Source organism: Apium graveolens, chromosome 6 (genome assembly GCF_009905375.1).
Source record: "Apium graveolens cultivar Ventura chromosome 6, ASM990537v1, whole genome shotgun sequence".
Taxonomy (NCBI): domain Eukaryota; kingdom Viridiplantae; phylum Streptophyta; class Magnoliopsida; order Apiales; family Apiaceae; genus Apium; species Apium graveolens.
This window is the reverse complement of record NC_133652.1, coordinates 112,560,697-112,585,878: the sequence shown is the minus strand read 5'-3', so window position 1 is coordinate 112,585,878 and position 25,182 is coordinate 112,560,697. Positions and strand designations below refer to the sequence as shown.

The following is a 25,182-nucleotide window of genomic DNA, read 5'->3' as shown; positions in this document are numbered from 1 at the left end:
CACCAGTCTTAATGCATTATTATTGTCCCTTAATAATAATACTCGACTAGGGACCTTTAAGAATATTAATACTATTTTCATAATCTCATTTCTAAGTCACGTACTTAGAGATATAGAATTGCATATCATATTCATAGGACATTTATTAATATAACATTTATATCACAATAAATTAAGAATTAATAAATTATAAATGGAATAATCGATAGAACATAAACATTAATAATCCTAATGTCTTAAACTAAAACATTATAGTGTTGTCTCTAGGGCACAAAAACTAACGAACATAAACTCTGATAAAAAGTCTTCCGCTGCATATGTTAACAAACTTAAAAAGGCCAAAGGATCCAAGCAAGTATGGGTCCTTAAAAACACTAACTGATTCAAATTACTAACTACAGGGTGACAGGAGGAATGCTCTAGTCTTGGCTAGTGGATGTTTAGGAGTCAGGACATATGACTGGTTATAAATCCCTGCTAGCAGAATTTGAGGAGAAGGCTGACCCAAGCAGTTTTTATGGAGATGGTAACTTAGGAAAAATATTGGGATATGGAAAAATCAAAATTGGAAATGTCATCATTGAAAATATAGCTCTAGTTGCAGGACTCAAGCATAATCTTGTCAGTGTGAGTCAAATCTGTGACAGAGGTTACCGTGTCAATTTTTATGAGGAGCATTGTGAAATTATCAGTAAGTTTAATGACAAGATTACATTGACTGGTGTAAGACATGGTAGTTTATATGAAGTCAGGGTCTCCACAAGCACTGATATCTCAGAAGTTTGTCTACTGAGTAGAGCATCTGTGGAAGACAGCTGGAACTGGCATAAAAGACTCTCTCACCTCAACTTCAACAATATCAATGAACTGGTGAGGAAAGATCTTGTGAGAGGATTGCCCAATGCAGTGTTTACTCCTGATGGCTTATGTGATTCATGTCAGGAAGCCAAGCAAAGGAAAACATCTTTCAAGAGTAAAACCGAATCCTCCATTCTTGAACCATATCATCTACTTCATATTGATCTCTTTAGTCCAGTGAATGTTATGTCAATTGCCAAGAAGAGGTATGCACTCGTAATTATTAATGAATATATAAGATACACATGGGTGTATTTTCTGCACACCAAGGATGAATCTCCATCCATTCTTTTTGATCATGTGAGCGAGCTGGAAAAATGGTCAACATACAAAGTGAAGATCATCAGAAGTGATAATAGAAAATTCAAGAATAGCTCTATAGAAGAGTTTTGCAAACTCAAGGGGATAAAATAAGAGTTTTCTGCTCCTGGAACTCTATAACAAAATGGAGTTGTTGAAAGAAAGAATAGAACTCTAATAGAAGCTGCAAGAACCATGCTAGAGGAAGCAAGATTGCCTACCAACTTCTGGGCTGAGGCTGTGCAAACTTGTTAAGTGGCATTTATGTTCACTTAGAACGCTTTGTAAAGGATCGAATTGGTATTTTGTATTCAAGTTGTTTGTGTTTTTGATGTATTTTTGCAGTGTTTTGCATTTCAGGGGATAATCGGAAGTAGGGATGGTTTTACATTATTTTTATGCTAGAAGAATGTTAGGATGGAGCCTCGGTTGATTGAGCGGAAGAAGCCAGCAGTTGTAGTTAAGAAAAGAAGAAATATAAATTTTCTCCAGGAGGCCAGGGCGGCCGCGCTACACTTGGGAGTGGCCGCGTTGGTTTGGCAGAAGTACAGGGCGACCGCGCAGGATCACAAAGCAGCCGCGCTATGTCAAAAATTTTGAATCTTGATTTGAATAGAAGACTGATCTATTGGACTCCTGATTGGAAGGGCTAGTATTTAAAGACTCCAAAAAAGACGTTTCTCATATACAAGAGCAAGGAGATAACAACGAGAAGACCTAATAGCAAAAATTCAATGAAAGAGAAGAAGACCTTATTTTACTTGTAATTCTTTGCTTAAGTTGTAATCTTGGATGCTTGTTTTCTTTGTTGTTGAACCTATTACTCTCGTTAACGTACTTTGATATATTTATTCAGTTATAAAGACCTAGTTTTATATACCATTCTTTCATCGGAACCCACGGTGATGATGAGTTCGGTTATGAACTAATCGTTATCGTGGGGTTCTAACGGATTTACTTATGGATTTCAATGGTTAATTTATTTCGATAGCTAAGTGTGTGGTGATTGTATGATATCCTAGTATTGGTTGTGCTTATTCGTCTTATGAGCATCGTGAACTTATAAGATAGCGTGTTAATCTCCATTGAAGCGACAATGAATATAGAGATTTAGAACTTGCCATGTTGGCATAGGTTCATGTATTTATTATGCATGATTCATTGGTAATTTTAACCATCTTACTTGCCCTATGTAATCACGATAGATAACTTGCGCATTAAACCTTTATGTTGTCAATTTCTATAGACATATAGGGTCTCAACATAATTGGTGTCTATTCAGCTTCTATCTCTTTTGTGGATGTCTGGTAGTAGGGTATTCGTACAACAAAAGTTGACATTACTAGTTTTATGTAATCTGATTAGTTGTCATCACCATTGCATGCTAAGGTTAAGAACAATGACTTTGAATGAAGTATTTAATGAAGTTAGAATCCCATGTTTGTCTCATATAGTTAAATTTAATCACTTTAATCTCTTAGTTATTTGCATGTTAGTTTAATCTTAGTTATAAAACATCTCAAATTGTTACTTGTCTTAGCATTGAAGGATAATCATACATTGATGCATAGGTGCACATTCTGAATTTAACATAAACCAGTCTACGTGGGACAAAATAGAAAATATTCTATATTACTTGCGAATGCGTATACTTGCGTGTAATTTTAGCGCATATTTTCGTCCTAACAAGTTTTTGGCGCCGCTGCCGGGGACTCGATGTTAATTTTTAGTTTATGTGCTTGTCATCAGTGGTCGTTAAAGTTCACTAACTCAGATATTTTACTTGCTTGTTTGCTTTTTTGTGTTCAGGTACTCTAGAGAGCGTTTATGCTAACACGTTCTCGATCTCGCAAGAGAACACTAAATAAAGCGGGGAAAGAAGTTGTAGTACAAGAAGAAGTCTTTATTGAGGAGAAAGTTGAAGAAGAAGCGATCGTTGCAATGGGAGAATCAGTAGCAAATCTGAAAGCTTTGCTAGACTTTTCTCAACCGAAGATTAATGACATTCAGTCTAGCATTGTCAGATCAGCCATTACGGCTAATACTTTTGAAATCAAATCTAGCACGATTCAGATGGAGCAGAATTCAGTCCAGTTTGGAGGTTCTCTAACGGAAGATCCCAATACTCATATTAGGGATTTCATCGAGATCTGCGAAACCTTCAGGTTCAATGGTGTTTCTAAAGATGCTGTTAAGCTGAGGCTGTTCCCATTCTCTCTAAGGGACAAGGCTAAGAGCTAGTTACACTCTCTACCAGCTGGTTCTATCACTACTTGGGAAGATCTTGCTCAGAAGTTTCTCACTAAATTCTTCCCTATGAAAAAGACAACTGCAATCAGAAATGATCTTACTCAATTTGCACAACAATCAGGAGATTCTTTATGTGAAGCTTGGGAGTGCTATAAGGAGATGCTTAGGAAGTGTCCTCATCATAGGATGCCTGACTGGATGATTATCAATTGCTTTTATAATGGCTTGGGAGCACAGTCTAGACCAATGCTCGATGCAGCATCAGGTGGAGCCTTATGGGCTAAGAGCTATAATGAAGCTTATGAGTTGATTGAACTGATGCCTACTAATGAATACCATAATCCAACTCAAAGGCTACCTCGAGGCAAGGTGGCAGGAATTCTGGAGGTGGATACAGCTATTGTTCAACTTAAGGCTTTGACGATGAAGGTGGATTCCTTGGCTAATTATGGAGTTAATCAGATCACAAGTGTTTATGAGCTTTGTGCTGATGCACATGAGACGGAGCAGTGTGCTATATCTATTGAATTAGCTCAATTTGATGCCTTTGTCTTTCTTCAAGAAGTTGGATTTACCTGATCAAAAGCCTACATTTATGTCCTTGCAGTTGGCCGATCGTTCTATTACATATCCACGAGGCATTGTGGAAGATGTCTTGGTCAAGGTGGACAAACTCATCTTTCCTGCTAACTTTGTAATTCTTTATTTCGGAGGATAAAAAGATTCCCATAATCTTAAGAAGACCATTCTTGGCTACTGGTCGAACCTTGATTGACGTGTAGAAGGGCGAGCTCACTATGCGAGTACTGGATCAGGATGTGACCTTTAATGTTTTCAATGCCATGAAATTTCCTACTGATAAAGAGGAGTGCTTAAAGGTGGAATTGGTCGATTCTATGGTGACTTCAGAACTTGATCAATTGCTAAGGTCTGATGCCTTAGAGAAAGCCTTGATGGGGGATCCAGATAGTGAAGATGATGAAGGTAATGAGCAGTTGCAGTATTTGAATGCTTCTCCTTGGAAGAGAAGGTTGGATATGCCTTTTGAATCTCTTGGAATGTCAGAACTCAAAAATGCTGAGGGGCGTCTCAAGCCATCTATTGAGGAAGCTCCTACACTCGAGCTTAAACCTTTGCCTGAACACTTGAGGTATGTTTTTTTAGGTGATGCATCTACTTTGCCTGTTATTATTGTATCTGACCTTTCAGGTAGTGATGAGGAAAAGCTCTTGAGAATTCCGAGAGAGTTCAAATCAACAATTGGATGGACTACAATAGATATGAAGGGAATCAACCCTTCTTAGTGCATGCATAAAATTCTGCTAGAGAAAGGAAGCAAGCCGACTATTGAGCAACATAAAAGGCTAAATCCGATCATGAAGGAGGTTGTAAAGAAGGAAATTCTCAAATGGATAGATGCAATGATCATTTATCCTATTTCTGACAGTTCTTGGGTGAGCCCAGTTTAGTGTGTGCCGAAGAAAAGAGGCATCGCCGTGGTTGCTAATGAAAAGAATGAGCTCATTCCAACTGGAATAGTCACGGGGTGGAGAGTTTGTATAGATTATATGAAGCTGGACAAGGCCACGAGGAAAGATCACTTCCCTTTTCCTTTTATTGATCAGATGCTTGACAGGTTTGCTGGGAATGAGTACTACTGTCTTTTGGATGGCTATTCAGGCTATAATCAGATTTGCATCGCTCCAGAAGATCAAGAAAAGACTACCTTCACTTGTCTGTTTTGTACTTTTTCCTTCAGAAGAGTTTCTTTTGGGTTATGTGGTGCACCTGCCATATTTCAGAGATATATGATGGCCATTTTCTCTGACATGATTGGTCAGAATATGGAGGTGTTCATTGATGATTTTTCTGTGTTTGGAGATTCATTTGACAAGTGCTTGCAAAATCTTGGCGCAATTCTTAAAAGGTGTGTTGAGTCCAATCTGGTTCTCAACTGGGAGAAATGTCACTTTATGGTGCAACAGGGCATCATTCTTGGGCACAAGGTCTCTAGTAAAGGTCTTGAGGTGGACAAAGCCAAGGTGGGGGTCATTGAAACCTTGCTTCACCAATTTCTGTTAAGGGAGTCTGCAAATTTCTTGGTCATGTGGGTTTCTATCGGAGGTTCATCAAGGATTTCTCTAAAATTTCTAAACCATTGTGCAATCTATAGAGAAAGATGTGCCTTTTCTAAAATTTCCAAACTATTGTGCAATCTATTAGAGAAAGATGTCCATTTCAAGTTTGATGATGAGTGTCTAGCTGCTTTTGAAAGCTTAAAGAAGAGTTTGATCACGGCCCCTGTCATAACTGTACCTGAGTGGAATGAGCCTTTTGAAATAATGTGCGATGCAAGTGACTATGCAGTTGGAGCGGTTCTTGGGTAAAGGAAGAACAATATATTCCATGTGGTCTACTATGCTAGTAAGACCCTTAATGGTGCTCAACTGAACTACACAACTACTGAGAAGGAACTCTTAGCCATTATCTACGGTTTTGAGAAGTTTCGATCTTATTTGCTTGGGAAGAAGGTGACAGTTTTCACTGATCACGCTGCTATTCTCTATCTCGTCTCGAAAAAGGACTCGAAGCCTAGATTAATTCAATGGGTTCTTTTACTTCAGGAGTTTGAGTTGGAGATCAAGGATAGAAAAGGTACTGAGAATCAAGTTATCGATCATCTCTCTCGGTTAGAAGATCTAAGTACAGCTTTACAGGATAAGACATTGATAAAAATGAGTCTTTTACCGATGAGCAGTTGTTTGGGGTACAAGAAGAAGAACCGTGGTTCGCAGATATTGTGAACTATCTTGGGAGCAACATTATGCCCCCGAACTTATTTTCGGCTCAAAATAAGAAGTTTCTTAACGAGGTGAAGTGGTACATGTGGGATGAGCCATTTTTGTTTCGGCAAATAGCTAACCAAATCATCAGGAGATGTATTCCGTACAGAAAGACGGAGGGTATCTCGCGAGACTCTCATTCCACTGTTTATGGAGGCCACTATGGTGGAGAAAAGACAACAGCTCGTATCCTTCAAGCAGGATTCTTCTGGCCTACATTGTTTAAGGATACACATCAGTTCGTTTTGAAGTGTGATCGCTATCAGCATGTTGGTAATATGTCAAAGAAGAATGAGATGCCTCTTAATATGCTTCTCGAGGTTGAGGTCTTCGATATTTGGGGAATTGACTTCATGGGGCCATTTGTCTCATCTTGCAATAATCAGTATATCTTGTTGGCGGTCGATTATGTGTCAAAATGGGTGGAAGTTAAGGCTTTGCCAACGAATGATGCGAAGATAGTGCTTAATTTTCTTCACAAGCAGATTTTCATAAGATTTGGAACTCCAAGAGTCATAATCAGTGATGAGGGATTGCATTTCTACAATCACAAGTTCACTGCTATGATGCAGAGATATAATGTGAATCATCGCATTGCTACTGCCTACCATCCTCAGACTAATGGTCAATCTGGTGCCCTCCAAACCCGGGTCAGAAGTTTGGGGTCCACACACACCTTATATATAAACCTGCTTATAACAAAAATAAAGATAATAATGATATGCAGTGACCCTACTTACCAACATCCACGGATCGCAACAGGTTAATGTATGCACACAAGCCACACACACACTTATATTACAAAAGTCCAAATCCCAACTATTCAAACTTAAACTGATTATAAAAATATTCTTACAAACTTCTCAAGCTTAAACTATCACAAAAGTCTTCAGCTAGCTTAATCCTCTTAACTTGGAATCCTAGCTCGCACACTGGATTGGGGATCCGCGCTACCAACATGTTCCTTCTTAACTGGAAAAAAACATAAACAGAATCACACAAATGAGCTAACTAGCTCAGCAAGTCAGATTGACAATACTGAGATTAAACAATGATCAAGTGAAATAATTTAAGGTATCAAGTTAATGGATAAGCAATGATTTAGAATTGGATATTAAGTTTTCATTTTAAAAACCAAGGTTAGGCTGCTGATCAGTCACGCACTAACCCCGAGCAAGGCACACAGCTCTGCTCTAATTACTGGATCCAAGGCAAATATTGGTCTAACTTGACCACCAATCTGGTCTGACGAATCTGGTCCACATTTTATAAAACAATCCAATTCTATAATAATAGCAGAATACAAAATGTAAAGTATTAAATAGAATCATAAACAACATTGGGTTTCAAGCATAAGATCATCTGCAATCTTCACAAGCGAACAGTATGGAAAATACAAGGATTGGCTATTAGTCGGTACAATAATTGGATAACAAAAGAATCAAAGTCTTGTGGTTATAAGGATTTGGTCTTTCAATGTATAAGGTATAAAGGTTTGAGTGTTTAAACAATTTTGGTTCAGTGACTGGTATTTAGTTTGTATGTATTTGTGGAGTAGTATCATATATCCGTGATTCGTATCTGGGTATTTAATAATCAATGGTTCAGAAAGAATAAGGCTTATAGCTCAATGATCAATAAATGGAATCAAGGTTTGGGGTTTAGTACTTCAAAGCACTAGCAATATAAACGAAACTATCAATTATTCGCAATATATCTTGAAAAGGTTCAGAACACTTGCCTTGTCTTTACTCGCTAACACTTTACTTGCTTTTGATCACTATCTCTTATTCTCCGACTACTTGCTTCCCTTTCCTACGCCTTGCCTCTTCTACTCAAATATCACAAGTATCTATCAATGTTTATCTCGCTTGATTCTATTCGATATAAGCTTATATCTACCATTCGTTTCACCCAAATCCGATTTACGGATTGAAAGTTACGATTTAAATAGTCAAATGATATACATATACACATATAACACATCAATCAGTTCACATATAACACATAACACATGACACGTAAGGTATTCGATGAAAATACTTTTTCAAAGATGATTTGATGTTAAAATGATTTTTCGAATATTTAATACGAATTTTTAAACATTTTTCGGAATTAAAACGGATCGTTGAATCATTTTAAAATAATAAACAAGGTTCAATTGCCCGAATATGACTTTAAGATAATTTTATAATAATTATCGAGCCTCGAAAACAATTTAAAATAATATTTTAAAGCTCGAAACTATTTTTCAGAATTTTTAAATCAAAATGAATAATTAAATCTAATTAAATAATTAATTAAATCAATTAATCAATTAATTTTCAAATTAATTGACCAATTAACGAATTAATTATCAACTAAAATTATTCAACTAATTAATTCATATTTATTTTTGAATTAAAAATAATTTTTGGAATTAAAATAATAATTTTTAGAATTTTTAATAATTAAAAATGAATTTATATAATTAAAATAAATAGAAAATATGATTTTTAAATAATTTTAAACAACAATCCTAAATTTGTAAATTTCTGAAACTACAGGGACTAAACTGTGTCTTTTCCAAAACTTCGGGGACCAAACTGCAATTTGGCAGTGGTCGCCGTCGTTTTCGCCGGAGGTTGGCCGGAGAGCACGATTCCGCCCACCTCAGGCCACCAAACTCTCCAGATTCACTCTACTGGCTACCACCAACTCATACATGCAATCAAATCAACCAAACAATCAAGAACTTGGGCCGGAAAAAGTCCAAGAAACTCGCCGTCTCCGGCGAGTTTTATTTCCTTCGATTTGAACAAACCAGGAATTTTCTGTTATTAAGCTATACATGAATCGATCGCAAATTCAACTAGGAACACGATGCAATCATCAAAAATATCTAATAACCCCTGGGGAAAAACCCCCAATTTTCAATTAAGAACATTCATACGGGTTATAAACCCTAATTTTTAAATTTGAAATTAAAACACAGATTTGAGGATGTTATTGAACTCCAAATCAGTCATATAATATATCAAAATGATCAGGAATAAAAGCTCTACAACATGCAATCATCAAATCATACAAACAATCTCTCGAACACAAATTCATAATTTAAATCAAAATAATTTGAAATTAAATAAAAATATAGAAAATAAACCTTTGATTCTACAATAAAACTAGTTCTGGAATCTGAAAGTAAGTTTCAAGATCTTTGATTTGAGTACTCGAGCTTCTCCAACGGATTCCGGTAACGTCTTGAAATTAGGGTTTGATTCTCAGGAACTACTATGAAATTACGGTTTTTCCTTGTAAAATTATATAATTTACTGACTGCAAATGATTTTCTGTACGAAATAAAATACGGTAAGGGCTATTTATATTTACGGAATATTGGTACCCCGTTGGATCATACCGGATATAAATATTACGTTTATTTGAGAAAATAGATCCAAAACGGTACCGGTTTTAGGATAATTATCCAAATCTATACATTTTGTACTGCAGTCTTGGTCTCAACGCTTTGGTTACACGTATTACGAAAATATAACTATAATAGTTTAATAAAAAGATCCCGTTTTTCGAAAATACAGGTTTTATCGATTTACCGAAACGAATTTTATATCGAAAATATTGCGCCGGGGCCCGCACGGGGAAAACCGTACGCCGGATCGAAAAAGTCAAAACATGGAAAATGCTCGGAATATTGCAATTAGGTTAGGAAGTAGTTTTCGGAAGAGTTTCGGGTTGTAGAAACGTAAAAACGGGTGATGTCGGTTGGTTCCCGATTATACAAAATAGTTTATAAATACTCGGAAAAAAATAATTTATTAAATCCATAAATCCTTTAGAAAATCATAAAACAACATAAAAATTAATTGAAAAATATGAAAATTATCTAAACTTTATTTTGGACATATAAAAATTAAAATACTCAAATTATATCATATTTAAATATCCAAACACATATACCACATAACAAATAATTCATCGAATAATCACAGAATAAATACAGGATGTTTATTAGCAAAAATAATTACACGATATATCCCAGATATTACATCCTCCCCCCTTAAAAGGATTCTGTCCTCAGAATCTCCTAAGAAAATAAATGAGGGTACTTTTCTCGCATATCGCTTTCGAACTCACACTTTGATTCTTCAACCTTTGGGTTTCTCCACAATACTCTTACTAACTTTATAACTTTATTTCTCAACACTTTCTCTCTTTCTTCTAGAATCTCTATCGGACTCTCTACATACGACAAATCTGCCTGAAGTTCTATCGGCTCGTACTCAATCAAATTCCTAGAATCTGGATTATACTTCTTAAGTATTGATACGTGAAAACATTGTGAATATACTCCGTATACGGGGGTAATGCCAATTCGTAAGCTACCTTGCCAACACGTTTTAAAATCTCAAAAGGTCCGACATATCTAGGACTCAGCTTTCCTTTCTTCCTAAATCTCGTCAATCCTTTCCACGGAGACACTTTCAACAACACTAAATCTCCTTCTTCAAATTCCATATCCTTTCTTGATTGATCTGCGTACTTTCTCTGACGGTCTTGTGATGTAATTAACCTTTTCTGAATAACTTCAACAACTTCCTTCGTCTGTTGCACCAATTCAGGTCCAAGTATCTTGCGTTCTCCTACTTCATCCTAATATACTGGCGATCGACATTTACGTCCGTAAAGAGCTTCATAAGGTGGCATCCCAATACTGGCATGGTAACTGTTGTTGTAAGAAAATTCTACCAAAGGTAAATGCTCGTCCCAACTTCCTTTGAAATCAATTACACAAATGCGTAACATGTCTTCAATTGTCTGAATTATTCGTTCGCTTTGGCCGTCCGTTTGCGGATGATAACCTGTACTCACATTCAATTTGGTTCCCAAACATTCTTTGTTATGCAAGACATGCCTGTATCATAACAAGACTAAGTCATTTTGACAACCCTGAGATTAGTTGTATTGTAGCCTTAATCTGTAATTTATACTTGTAACACTTAATGACTGTAAAATGTAAATGGAGCAGACTGGAGCATTTTTCTCTAAACAGTGTCAAGCCTAAGAATTCTATCTGAAAGAAGATCAAGAAGATCATGCCTCAGAAGAATTATGAAGAAGATTGGAGTTGAATAATTCTGTTTGGTGAAAAATATTATAAGTCAAGATCTCTACAAGTCACATAATTAGTGTTATAGAGAAGTCATTCGAGAACTCAGAAAGACCTATCGAGAACTCAGGAATTGCCTATCGAGAACTCAGGAAATGCTATTGGAGATATCGATAAGTCAGATACCCATTCGAGAACTCAGAGATATCGACAAGTATACATTCATTAGAGAACTCTGAGTTATCGATAAGCCAAAGTCCATTAGAGAACTCTGATTTATCGATAAACCAAAGTTCACTAGAGAACTCAGAGTTGTCGATAAGTCAAGTCAACAATGAAGTTTCAGAGATATCGACAAGCCAACATGCCTATCGAGATGCCGAGTTCTCTACAGCTTAATTGGAGATCTCGAAGTGAAGAAATTTCTCTAAGTACAGAAGTGCAGAACAGTTTAATATCCAAGGTTGCAAATCGATAAACAATTCACATAGTTGGATTGACAAGTCTACAAAAAGCATCTTGAGAGATGTGCAAGATCAATGGAAAAGATTAACTGACATAGGAGATTAAAGTAAACACGGGATGCTAAAGATATGCTAAGCTAGAAATGGAAGATTTGCTTTTCTATTAGTAGAAATGACAAGTAACAGTTTAGAAAAGCTAATAGCATGTTTATTATCCTCTGTGTAAACCAGCAGTTAACTGAGTTATAAAGTTAACAATCTAGATAGAAAATCATGTATTCTCTCTCAAAAAAGGAGCTAAGTTCTAAAACAAGAACTTAGAGATTTTGTAGCAAAATACTGCTTGATTTTTAATATAAAATTAAGTGAGTTTTGAAGATCTTTGTTTTACATATTTGCACAGTTATTTATGTTTAACATCTATTCTACTAAATCATTGATAACAACCAACTGCTAAAGTCTAAGTCGATCAAAAATTAAACATTTAAGCCAAAACACATTCACCCCCCCTATGTGTTGTATTCATACCTAACAAGTGGTATCAGAGCAAAATCTGAAAGTAAACAGATTAGATCTTGGAAAAATGAATACATAGAGAATCAGTAGTATCAAGATTCCTCCCTTTGATAAGGCCAACTACACTTTATGAAAAAGAAAATGTTGCTGTTTATAAGAATGGCCAATCATCTTTACATTGGTATCCTCAAGAATGGGCCCTTCACTCCTGTAGTTAGAGTTGAGGAAACCACAGATGGAGATATGGTTATTCCAGCTCATTATGCTCCCAAGGATCCCTCTGAGTATACTGAACCTGAAAGAGAGAAAGTTTACCTAGACAGTGCTTTACAACTGATACTAATTGAGTCACTTGACAATGTAATGTATAATAACATTGTCAACTGTGACACTGCTAAACAGATTTGGGAAAAGATTGAAATACTTTGTGAAGGAACTGAGGAGGTTAGGTCAAATCAAAGAAGGATCTTGATTTCTCAGCATGATGGTTTTATGGCTAAACCAAAGGAGGGTATTACTGATGTGTTTGAAAGGTTTAATAAGCTGATATTTGACTTGCAGCTTTATGATAAATTTTATGATGTTGAAGAAGTGAATCTGAAGTTCTTGCTTACTCTCCCTGATCATTTGGAACAAAAGATCTCTGCAATCAGAGAAGGAAGGGATTTGAATAGAATCACACTGGAAGTGCTCAATGGGGTTCTGAAAACTTATGAACTTGAAATGATTCAAAAGAAATCATTAAGGGCTAGTCAAGGATATGTACTGGACGGCTCAAGTGCACTGATTATGAAAGATGGCCAAACCTCGAATGATGAGCAAAGATCCCAAACTCTAGAAATTTCTACAAGTGAGAAAAGAGTCAATGACACTAAATAGCAAGTCATATTGGAATTGGATGAAGAAGATGAGTTCTACACTCTTGATGAGCTTGATGAGCTAGACAAATCAATGGCTTACTTGGCTAGAAAATTCTCTAACATTAGAGTGAAGAAACCAAGATTTTTCAAGAGCAAAGGACAGTCCTTCAACAAAAACAGCAGCTGGACAGGAAAAGGGAAGTACACTCCTGATAACAAAACTGGCTACAAAACTGGATCTGTTGATAGATCAAATATAAGGTGCTTTAACTGTGATGAGTTGGACCATTTTGCTACAGAATGTAGGAAACCCAAGAAGGCAAGGAAAGACAAAGCCTATCTTGAATTGGAAGCAAAGTATGATGCTCTTCTAAAGAAGTAACAAGGAAAAGGTTATATTGCTGATGGCAAGAGCTGGGATGATTGAGATAATGATGAAGATGAAGAAGTTGGAAACTATGCACTCATGGCCTTGGAGCAAGAAGAGTCTTCATCATCTAAATCACAGGTACCAACTCTTACCACAATTAATTTAAATATGAGTCAATATAAGGAAACTGTTGAAAAGATGAGCACAGAAATGTTCCACATTCATACAAGCATGGTTGCTGCAAATGAGGAAGTTAGCAGATTGAAAAAGATCAATGAAAAACTTGAGAGTGAAAAACAAGAGACTGAATTGTTGTTGGTTGAGCTTGATGCTACTAGGAAAGAAAATGCATACTTAAAGAACAAATTAAAGTGTGCAAGTGAAATTGAAGCAGTATTGAGAGAAAGGCTGGAGAAGAATGAAGTGAAGCTGAAATCCTTCAAAAATGCTTCTGATTTGATTGGCCAATATCATGAAAAGAACAAGCAATGTGCAAACATTGCCATTGGTCTTGATTATGAGGGTTTGAACAACAAAAAGAGGTCTGTCAGTGACAAAGGAAAATCAACTGAAACTGAGGATGTTCCAATTATTTTGAAGAAAGTTGAATCACCTTTGTTCAAGGCATGTGAAGTGAATTTCAGTGAAGAAGAGTTGATCATCAAACAGGAGATAGCTGATGAGGACAAGGAAAAGAAATATGATGAGACAACTCAGTCTTCCATCCTTGTTGAAACACCAAAGGCCAATCAAGAAACTAAGGAGCCTGTGAAGGAGATTAAAGCTGAACAGGTCAAAAAGAAAAAGAAGAATAGAAATGGAAAGATTGGGATAAACAAAAGCAATAATTTTGCTTATGTTGCAGATGCTCCCAGGAAGAGGTGTGAGAACTGTGGATCAATGAATCACCTAACTCATCTTTGTAAAAAGACTGTTAGCAATACACCTGAGGGAGTCTGCAAGTACAATGAAGCTAAGGCTAATGATCCCTATTCATTCTGTGACAAGTTTGACTGCATTCCCTGCAACATGAAAGTGATGAAGAGTTGCCAAAAATTGAGAATTGATCTCATAGAATCAAAAATTGGTTCTGTATCTGAAAGAGAGAATGCTCAACAGTCTATGAATTCCATTTTATATCAAAATTCACATTCTACTTCTGCAAAATAAGTTAACAAGAAGAAAGTGCCCAACACAGCTTGGGTAGCTAAACACAATTAATCCTCATTGTGTGCAGGGCAAAGGAAAGAAGGTCATATGGATCATTGATAGTGGATGTTCCAGGCATATGACAGGTGATAAGGCCCTGCTATCATAATTTGAGGAGATGGCTGGCCCATTGGTGACCTTTGGAGACAACAACAAAGGATTCACAATGGGATATGGAAAGATTGTTTCTGGAAATATTGTCATTGAAGATGTAGCACTAGTTGCTGGATTAGAAGTAAATCTTCTAAGTGTTAGTCAATTTGCAGACAGAGGTTTTCAAGTTGTTTTCAACAAAGAAGATTGTGCTTTTATTAGCAAAAAGACTGGTGAAATTGCTCTTAAAGGAGTAATAAAGGGAAGCTTGTTTGTTGCAGACTTAGACTCAACAAATAAGGATGGAGTGTGTTGTTTCTACACCAAGGCATCAGAAGAGCAAAGCAAATTTTGGCATAAGAAACTATCTAACTTAAATTTCAAAGAAATCAACACCTTAGTCAAGAAGGCCTTGTGAGAGACATGCCCAGTCTAGAATTTGCTCAACTGGAAGTTTATGAAGCTTGTCAGAAAGGAAAGATAAAAAGATCAAGTCACAAGTCAAAATCTGTGAATTCTATAAGTGCACCTCTGCAACTTATTCACATGGACTTGTTTTGGCCAGTAAATGTCTTGTCCATTTCAAGGAACAAATATGCCCTTGTCATGGTTGATGATTTTTCAAGATACACTTGGGTTGAGTTCATGTATTCTAAAGATGAAACCCTAAACATTATAATTGAGCACATCAAGAAAATTGAGAAGCAAAATGAAGGAGAAGTTAGTGTGAAAAGATTGAGGAGTGATAATGGAACAAAATTCAGAAACTCAACATTAAGTGAATTCTGTAAAAGCAAAGGCACTGTTCAAGAATTTTCAGCAGCTAGAATACCTCAACAGAATGGAGTAGTTGAGAGGAAAAATAGAACATTGGTTGAAGCTGCTAGAACTTTGCTACAAGATGCTTAGTTGCCAACTAGTTTTTGGGAAGAGGCTGTTAATACTGCATGCTACACTCAAAATAGATATCTCATAAACAAAGCTCATGGCAAATCACCTTACTCAATCATGTCTAACAAGAAGCCTACAGTTAAGCATCTACATGTATTTGGAAGCAAGTGTTATATTCTAAAAGACAACTCTGAATATGTGAGAAAATTTGACTCTAAAGTTTTTGAAGCAATTTTTCTGGGATATTCATTGGAAAGAACAACCTACAAAGTTTATGTGATTGATCAAAAGAAAATTATGGAAAGCACAGATGTGACTTTTGATGATGACAAGTGTCCAAGCTTCGAATGCCTTGATGTAAATGATGCTGAAGCCCTTTCATTTGAAAATCTAACCATTGATAGTGATTCTGATGAGGAAGATGAAGTTGTGGCACAACAAGTGACAAATGAAGAGACCTCTGAACAAAATCATGGGAATGAAAGCTCTCTTCAGACACCTGAATTTGATGGCACAAACTCAGGGGGAGAAGGGGAGAATGGAAATGACAGTCATGGTAATACTGAAGAAAATGATGAAGGCACTAGTCAACAGACACACACTAGAAAGTGGGATATGAGTCATACAGTAGAAGCTATTATTGGTGATCCCTCAGCTGGTGTGAAAACTAGAAGTGCAACTGCTAACGAATGCCTACATGCATGTTTTCTATCTCAAGTAGAGCCCAAGAAAACTGAAGAAGCCCTATTGGAACCTGATTGGATATGTGCTATGCAGGAGGAGCTGAATCAGTTTGAGAGAAACAAAGTTTGGAAATTAGTTCTTGCACCAAAGAATAGAAGCATAATTGGAACTAAGTGGGTGTACATGAATAAAATGGATGAAAATGGAATTGTTACTAGAAACAAAGCAAGGCTAGTTGCTAAAGGCTACTCACAAGAAAAGGGAATTGACTATTATGAGACTTTTCCTCCCGTTGCAAGACTAGAAGGAATAAGAATTTTTCTGGCATTTGCTGCACACTCAAATTTCAAGGTGTATCAAATGGATGTCAAGAGTGCTTTTCTTAATGGTGAACTAGAAGAAGAAGTTTATGTACAACAGCCACCTGGCTTTGAAGATCCAGAATTCCTTAACTTTGTTTACAAATTACTCAAGGCTATATATGGATTGAAACAGGCACCAAGAGCCTGGTATGACACACTGTCAGAATTCCTACTCAAACATGGCTTTACCAGAGTTACTATTGATAAGACTCTCTTCTACAAGAAGCATGGTGAAGATATGATCCTAGTTCAAATCTATGTGGATGATATCATCTTTGGATCTACAAATGAAAAGCTTTGTCAAAGATTCTCTAGGCTAATGCAGAGTGAGTATGAAATGAGCATGATGGGAGAATTGAGTTACTTCCCTGGCCTTTAAGTTAGTCAAAGAAGTAATGGTATCTTCATCAGCCAAACCAAATATGTGAATGACTTATTGAAGAAATTTGGTATGATGGATAGCTCACCTGCATCTACACCAATGTCTACTGCAACCAAGTTGGATGAAGACAAGAAAGGCAAGAGTGTGGATATATCAAGCTATCGAGGGATGATTGGATCATTGCTTTATTAAACTGCTAGTAGACCAGACATCATGTTTGCTACTTGTCTATGTGCCAGATTTCAAGCCAATCCAAAGGAATCACATTTGATGGCTGTAAAAAGAATTTTCAGATACTTAAAGGGAACTCCAAACTTGGGATTATGGTATCCTAAGGGAACCGGTTTTGACGCTGTTGGATACACAGATGCAGATTTTGCTGGATGCAGAGTTGATAGGAAAAGTACTAGTGGAAGCTGTCAATTTCTTGGTCAAAGACTTGTATCCTGGTATAGTAAGAAACAATAATCCGTGTCAACTTCCACAGCTGAAGCTGAATATATAGCTGCTGGAAGTTGTTGTGCTCAGGTGCTTTGGATTAGAAATCAGCTAATGTACTATGGTCTAGTGTTACACAAAATTCCTATTATGTGTGACAATACTAGTGCCATATCTATAGTAGCTAATCCAGTTAATCATTCTAGAACAAAGCACATTGATGTTAGGTACCATTTTATCAGGGAACATGCTGCAAATGGTACCATTGAGCTCATTTTTGTTTCAACAGAGAAACAATTAGCTGACATTTTTACTAAACCTTTGGATGAAGCAACCTTCACTAGACTTGTGAGTGAAATTGGAATGCTCAATTCTTTATCCTAAGGCAAGAACTCAGCTAAATGTGTTGCAACAGATTAATTTCTAATAAATCAACCTAGTTTAGTTTAATTGGAAATTAACTGAAATATGAATATAAATATTTCAGAATCTCTGTATATTTATTTTTCTTAAAAATTCAAAACTTAACTTAGAATACTTTAAAATTCTAAGTAAACTGCTTAGTTGTTAATTTACATCTTAAATGTGTAAAATTAACACAAGGCAGAATAACAGAACTCAAAGGTATAGAGAACTGAGTTCTCGATAAGTCAAAATGACTTATCGACAAGTCATTTTAGAGTTCTCGAGTGAGTCCTCGATAAGTCTATTTACAGACTTCTCGAATGACTTTTCGATAAGCTCTATTATGACTTATCGATAAGACCATGTAGAGTTCTCTAATAGTGTTAATTCACAGAGTTCTCGACAAGGAAATTTTGAGACTTATCAATAACTAAGAACTAAAATAATTTAATTCAATGAATTATTTTAGACAAATACTTTTAGAAAATTTATTCTGATTTCAATTTGATTCAATTCAAATAAATTAGAATTATTTTAGTCCATTTTCGGACAAACTGGGAATTTATCAGAGTTCTCGATAAGTCATTTTTGACTTCTCGATAAGTTTAATATCAAGCGTTTATTTGACTTCGCGATAAGTATTTTACTTTTTCTATAAATACCCAGACTTCTCGATACATACATTGTACTTACACTTTCTCGAGATCTCAAGTGACCTAGCTTTCAGACACAAGGCGATTTCTTTCTCGTTTTTGCTCCTTTCTCAAAACTTTTTCTTACCCACTACTTCTAAACACTAAAATGGCACAAAACATTGTTAGAGCTATCATTCCAGAGAAGGGAACTAACTTTATTGCTTTTCTTGATGCTAACCAAGCCCCTGATAGTTTCAAGGGGTTTGTGAAGTTTGTTTCTGAATCTTATATTGCAGGTGCTTTAACTGCAAGTCTTGTGCTGTATTTGGACGTTCTTCATGAATTTTGGATATCAGCTATAACTAGGAAAATTGTTCAAGAGAATGTCACTTCTATGGTGGTCACATGCACAATTGGAGGCCAGGAAATTGAGTTTTCAGCTGCTGATGTGAATACAGCCCTGGGGTTGCCAACTGAGAATTATGGAGAGATGCCAACTGCAGATGAGCTGAGTAAATTCATGGACTTCATCAACTACAGTGGCTCAATCAGCTTGGCAAGCCTGAACAGAACAAACCTTAGAAAGGAATGGTCCTTTGTATTTGATTCTGTAGTGAGGGATTTCACTTGCAGAAAAACTGACTTTGACAACATCTCAAGTGTGGTGCAGAAGCTGGTGTTCTCAATAGCTCATAACAGGCATCTGAATGTTGGGGCTCTAATTATGGAGGAGCTGGCTACCAGGCTTACTATGCCTTTGAAGAATAGAGGTAAATAAATCTTTTTGCCAAGGTTTATTAGGTCTACTTTAGCTCATAAAGTAAATGACATACATTTGTTAGCTGGTATTGATAGTAGTAGAATTGGCAATTGTAAGCAAGTGTCCAAAATAATATTTGGCTCACTTACTTCAAAGAATAAGGTGAGTGTAAGTCTTAGAATCACTCCATTTATGTTGGAAAGATTCAAGACTTATCCTTATCCTATGCCAGACATGAGGGCTCCTAAATTTGCTAGTTCAGCTATGGTTCCTGAGCCTGTGTAAGCACAAACACAGGCACACCAACAGGGACCTTCCAAAGCTGCAGCCCCTTCTTCTAAATCACTAGATGTTAGCAAACCAACCACTTTAGTCTCTCAAAAGACTGAAGTGAGTAAAAAGATGAGAAAGGAATCAACCCTTGCTGTTGTAAATGAGAGTGAAATAATTCAAACTGAACCAGAGTCACCCTTGGTCAAGAAACCAAAGAAGAGTAAGTTACCTGAGTTGACCACTCAAAACACCTCTGTGTCCTCCCAAAAGGGCACAGTTGAACAAATGGGGAGTAAACAGTTACTAGATGCATTCTCTCAACAGGGTGTATCTATTGAAAAGAGCATTCACCCCAATGCATCCTGTAGTGAGTTAGCACAACCTGCACCTAGAGTGTATGGTAGAAGAAATAAGGATGGTACACACAGTGAGGGCACGTCACTTGAAGCTCCCTCATCCATTCAGAGGGAGCTGCCAACACTCACAACTAAGCAAACTTCTCTAATCTCTCAAATTTCTTCATCATATAGAGCACTTGAATCTAATTCTCAAGTGCACCAACACTCAAGTGACATGGTTCATGAAACTGTGCTCACCACCCAGAACCAACATCTAGATGGCGAGAGGCTACTAGCTGGGGTAGACCTTGATGACACCATCACAAACATGGGGGTTTCATCAGTTTTTACTGAAGACTCCATGGTCACTCTTCCACCTTCATGTGCACAATCATCTTCACAGATGAATAGGTTTGAGGGTAGTACTCTTGAGGGAGAGCTATCGAAATCCTTTCCAATTCAATTGGAGGTTCCTCTAGAAGGAACAACTCCCCTCAAAACCCTAGCTGAAATTGCCTTGACAGTTGAAACTTGTTGTGGGAGAGGCAAGTTCATCACATTTATGTGATAGTGCTCTGCAAGGTGCACAAAGGTTTGAGGCTGGTGTACATGACAGTAACCCAGTCAAATCCTCTCCAATTCCAATGGAGGTTCCCACAACATTTGGTGAACAACAAACTGTCAAAACCACAGATTTATCTGTGAGTCAAACTGTGACTTCAGTCACAGGTGGTAATCTGGACATTTCTCAGCAACCATCCACATCTCAGTCCAGCCAACCACATGTCATGGCTCAATGGCTACAAGATATGGAAGCTCAGCCTTCTACAGTTGATGACATGTTGGTAGATCAAATATCAGGCTTGGCCAATCTCTCTCAACAATTGTTCACTTCAGATATGGGGAACCAGGACTATCAAGCTATACTGTTATGCTTCAATGAAGAGGTTGAACAACAGAATGAGAAGATAGTAGATGAAGCTGAAGAAGATGGAAATGTAGATGTCTGGTTGTCTGATGACCATGTGGCAGAAATGGATGAAGTTTTGGCTAGATTCAGGAGGGAGTACATAACTATCTTGGGAAGCAATGCTAAATCTCTCACTCCTCCTGAAGTCTATGATGCCATCATAGATGTGCACAAAGCTCAACTCAAGGCTTTCCATCTCTTTGGAAAGGCCCTTAAAGTAAAATTGATAAAATTAGGAAGCTGATCAAGGAAAAGATGGATGACATTGTGCCTTCTCAAAAGGACATTAAGAATCAATTCCAGTCTTTCACTGAGAAAATGTCAAGGATGGATCTGGCCTCCATTGAAAAGGAAGTGTCAAATATGAAGAGTTCTTTCAAGGCCCTGTTTGATCAAGTTCAAGCTCATATCACAAATTCAAATGACACCAGGGTCAAGCTCAATCAAATGTATACTGCAAGGTATGAGCCTTCATTTCTTCTCATGGAGGGTGTCAGAAAAGCTGTTGATGAACACTTTGGGTCCTTCTCAGCCAAAACCTCTACTCCTCAAATACAAGAACTTCAAGATCAAATTTCTTCACTTCAAGCTTCCAACTCTGGTTTATCTTCACAATTCAGAGCTCTAACCACATTGGTTGAGAGTCAACAGCATGATATTCAGGCCCTAGTAGAGTCCCATAAGCATTTACAAATGCAGAATACAATTGCTTTGGGAGCCATTATGGGAAAACTCAACATCCCACAGGCCAGCATTGCCTGAAGCTGTAAGACCTGAGATTTCTACTCCCCTACTCATGCCTGTCACCAAGACTAAGGGGGAGATAGATGCAAGGCTAGCATAATCACAATCAAAACTCAAAAGTCAAGTACAAGGTCTAGAACAAGAGAGGCTCTTTATGGCTGCCCAAGGTCCAGGAATGACACAAGAGTTTAACAATTTGCTCACTGGACTAAGGAACTCTCTCAACAATAACTTCTTCACTTACAGAAAGACCTTGGAAAAGACTATCAATTTCATTAGGGTGCTGCAGATCCCAGTCAAGGACCAGTTTTTGGAGAAAAGGATTGTGATCAATTTTAATGATTCTGGTGTAGACAGATGTATGCAAGTCAACTTCAATTATCTAATTTCCAGAAGAGCATCTAAGGTGGATATTTTGATTAACAAGGTCAGGATAATCAACAATGAAGAGAAAATGCTACTAGCAGAGTTGAAGAAGGCTCAAGAAGCTGCATTCCCAGAAGCTTATCTACATCCAAGCAAAGGGGTGCACTATATCTGCTCTACAACCAAGCAATTAAAACATTTCCAAGTACCCAAAAACCGTGTCATAGCCAACAAAAGACTGATAATGGTGCTTGAGTCTGAGCTGAAAAGTAAGAAATTGAAGACTAGTGAAGATGAAGCTATGATCAAGATTTTGAGGAGATACATTGATAATCTTGAAGCCAATTTGCCTAAAACTCAAATCAACACAGATGACTTGGATGATGATGAGCAGAAGAAAGATGGTCAAAATCCTTTTGGCTCAAACTCAAGTCAATCTAGCAAGGCAATTGGTGGAAAAGGTGATAGTGAGAAAGAGAAGGAGAAGAAGAGTGGATCTTAGACTCAAAGGAAGAATGATACCTCACAACCCCTCCAAACCCTAAATATCCAAATACCAATTGCTAAACCTTCACATTCAACCCCATCAAAAACTGCTCAACCTCAAACCTCTAAGCCTAAATATTTCTACAAGCTCACTGCAAACTCTCTCCTCAAAACTCAAATTACTTACAGCCATACTTCTCTGAAAAGACTCTAAACTGTACCTTCATTCAAGCCACCCCATAAAACACACTTCAAAACAGTTGGAATAGGGCCAAAAGAAGCCAAGGTTAAGAGAAGATTCAGAAGACAAAGAAGACAAAGAAGAAGACAACTGACAGCTGAATTTCTCAATGATCATGGATTTGGTGAAAAGGCCATCTGGAACAGATATGATCAAGATGATTTCCAACCTCTAAATATTATGGATTCAGATGAAGACTACTTCCAACAGCTAGCTGAAAGAATTGTCAGAGTTTGGGTTGTCAACATCAAAGAAGTTAGAATCTACTACAGTGATGGGTCCTTTGAAAAGCTTGGAAATAGACTAATGGATTCTCTCTCAATTATTGAACTGAAAAGGGTGATAAGCTTGATGAATGGTAAAGATTCAGCCACTAAGGCATGAGAACAATATTGGCAGTGTTTGTGGTTAACAGAGAGGAGATGAGAGATAAGCATAGAGATTTGCTAGCTGAAAGGAGGAGAAAGTATGAGCATGACATTGATGAGTATATTAGAAGATCAGAAGAGTTGAAGGCAACAGGCAAGAGTAGAATATCAAAGGATGGAAAATTTCTGAATGTAAAAGCTGGCTCTTTGTCAAGATACAGGATATGGATGTTAGCTAGTTATCCTAAGCCAGATTTGCTAAAACTAATAGAGGCTCTAACTGACACCCCCATCCTAGAAGAATTGGAAATACTTCTACAGATTAAGAACATAATTGATAAAGGATCATAAAGCTCATTCTTTACTTAATTATTGTAAGATGTCAAATGTTCAATGTACAAGTGTTGTATCAGATTTTATATTGTTTGATTCTCATTCTTTAACTTGGTATTAGTCTTGTTAACATACATGAATTTGTGATAAGCAATCTTCTCGCAAATTGGGGGAGATTGTTGTGCAAGACATGCCTGTATCATAACAAGACTAAGTCATTCTAACAACCCTGAGATTAGTTGTATTGTAACCTTAATCTGTAATTTATACTTGTAACACTTAATGTCTGTAAAATGTAAATGGAGCAGACTGGAGCATTTTTCTCTAAACAGTGTCAAGCCTAAGAATTCTATCTGGAAGAAGATCAAGAAGATCATGCCTCAGAAGAATTATGAAGAAGCTTGGAGTTGAATAATTCTGTTTGGTGAAAAACATTCTAAGTCAAGATCTCTACAAGTCACAGAATTAGTGTTATAGAGAAGTCATTCGAGAACTCAGAAAGACCTATAGAGAACTCAGGAATTGCCTATCGAGAACTCAGGAAATGCTATTGGAGATATCGATAAGTCAGATACCCATTCGAGAACTCAGAGATATCGACAAGTATACATTCATTAGAGAACTCTGAGTTATCGATAAGCCAAAGTCCATTAGAGAACTCTGAGTTATCGATAAACCAAAGTTCACTAGAGAACTCAGAGTTGTCGATAAGTCAAGTCAACAATAAAGTTTCAGAGATATCGACAAGCCAACAAGCCTATCGAGATGTCGAGTTCTCTACAGCTTAATTGGAGATCTCGAAGTGAAGAAATTTCTCTAAGTACAGAATTACAGAACAGTTTAATATCCAAGGTCGCAAATCAATAAACAATTCACATAGCTGGATTGATAAGTCTACAAAAAGCAGCTTGAGAGATGTGCAAGATCAATGGCAAAGATTAACTGACAGAGGAGATTAAAGTAAACATGGGATGCTAAAGATATGCTAAGCTAGAAATGGAAGATCTGCTTTTTTATAAATAGAAATGACAAGTGACAGTTTAGAAAAACTAATAGCATGTTTATTATCCTCTGTGTAAACCAGCAGTTAACTGAGTTATAAAGTTAACACTGGTCCTCTAGTCAGTTGTAACAATCTAGATAGAAAATCCTGTATTCTCTCTCAAGAAAGGAGCTAAGTTCTAAAACAAGAACTTAGAGATTTTGTAGCAAAACACTGCTTGATTTTTAATATAAAATTAAGTGAGTTTTGAAGATCTTTGTTTTACATATTTGCACAGTTATTTATGTTTATGATCTATTCTACTAAATCATTGATAACAACCAACTGCTAAAGTCTAAGTCGATCAAAAATCAAACATTTAAGCCAAAACACATTCACCACCCCCCCTCTGTGTTATATTCATACCTAACATTCTTGAAAACTTCTCCAAAATATCGAATTAAATCTTGGATCTCGGTCAGATACGATCGATACCGGAACTCCATGACGAACTACTATCTCTTTCAGGTACATATAAACCAACTTGTCTAGTGAAAATCTTTCATTAATAGACAGAAAATAAGCTGACTTGGTAAGTCTGTCCACTATAACCTAAATGGCATTGTGATTCGCTTTTGTCCTTGGTAATCCAACTAT

General features: G+C 36.8%; 1 non-coding gene across 1 annotated transcript; it reads right to left on the bottom strand.

The window, feature by feature from the left end:
- Window positions 1-3,491: 3,491 nt before the first annotated feature.
- Window positions 3,492-3,596, bottom strand: LOC141670188 (small nucleolar RNA R71). Its single transcript, XR_012554430.1, has one exon. It is a non-coding gene; the product is annotated as a small nucleolar RNA R71 (small nucleolar RNA).
- Between the last annotated feature and the right edge of the window lie 21,586 nt (window positions 3,597-25,182).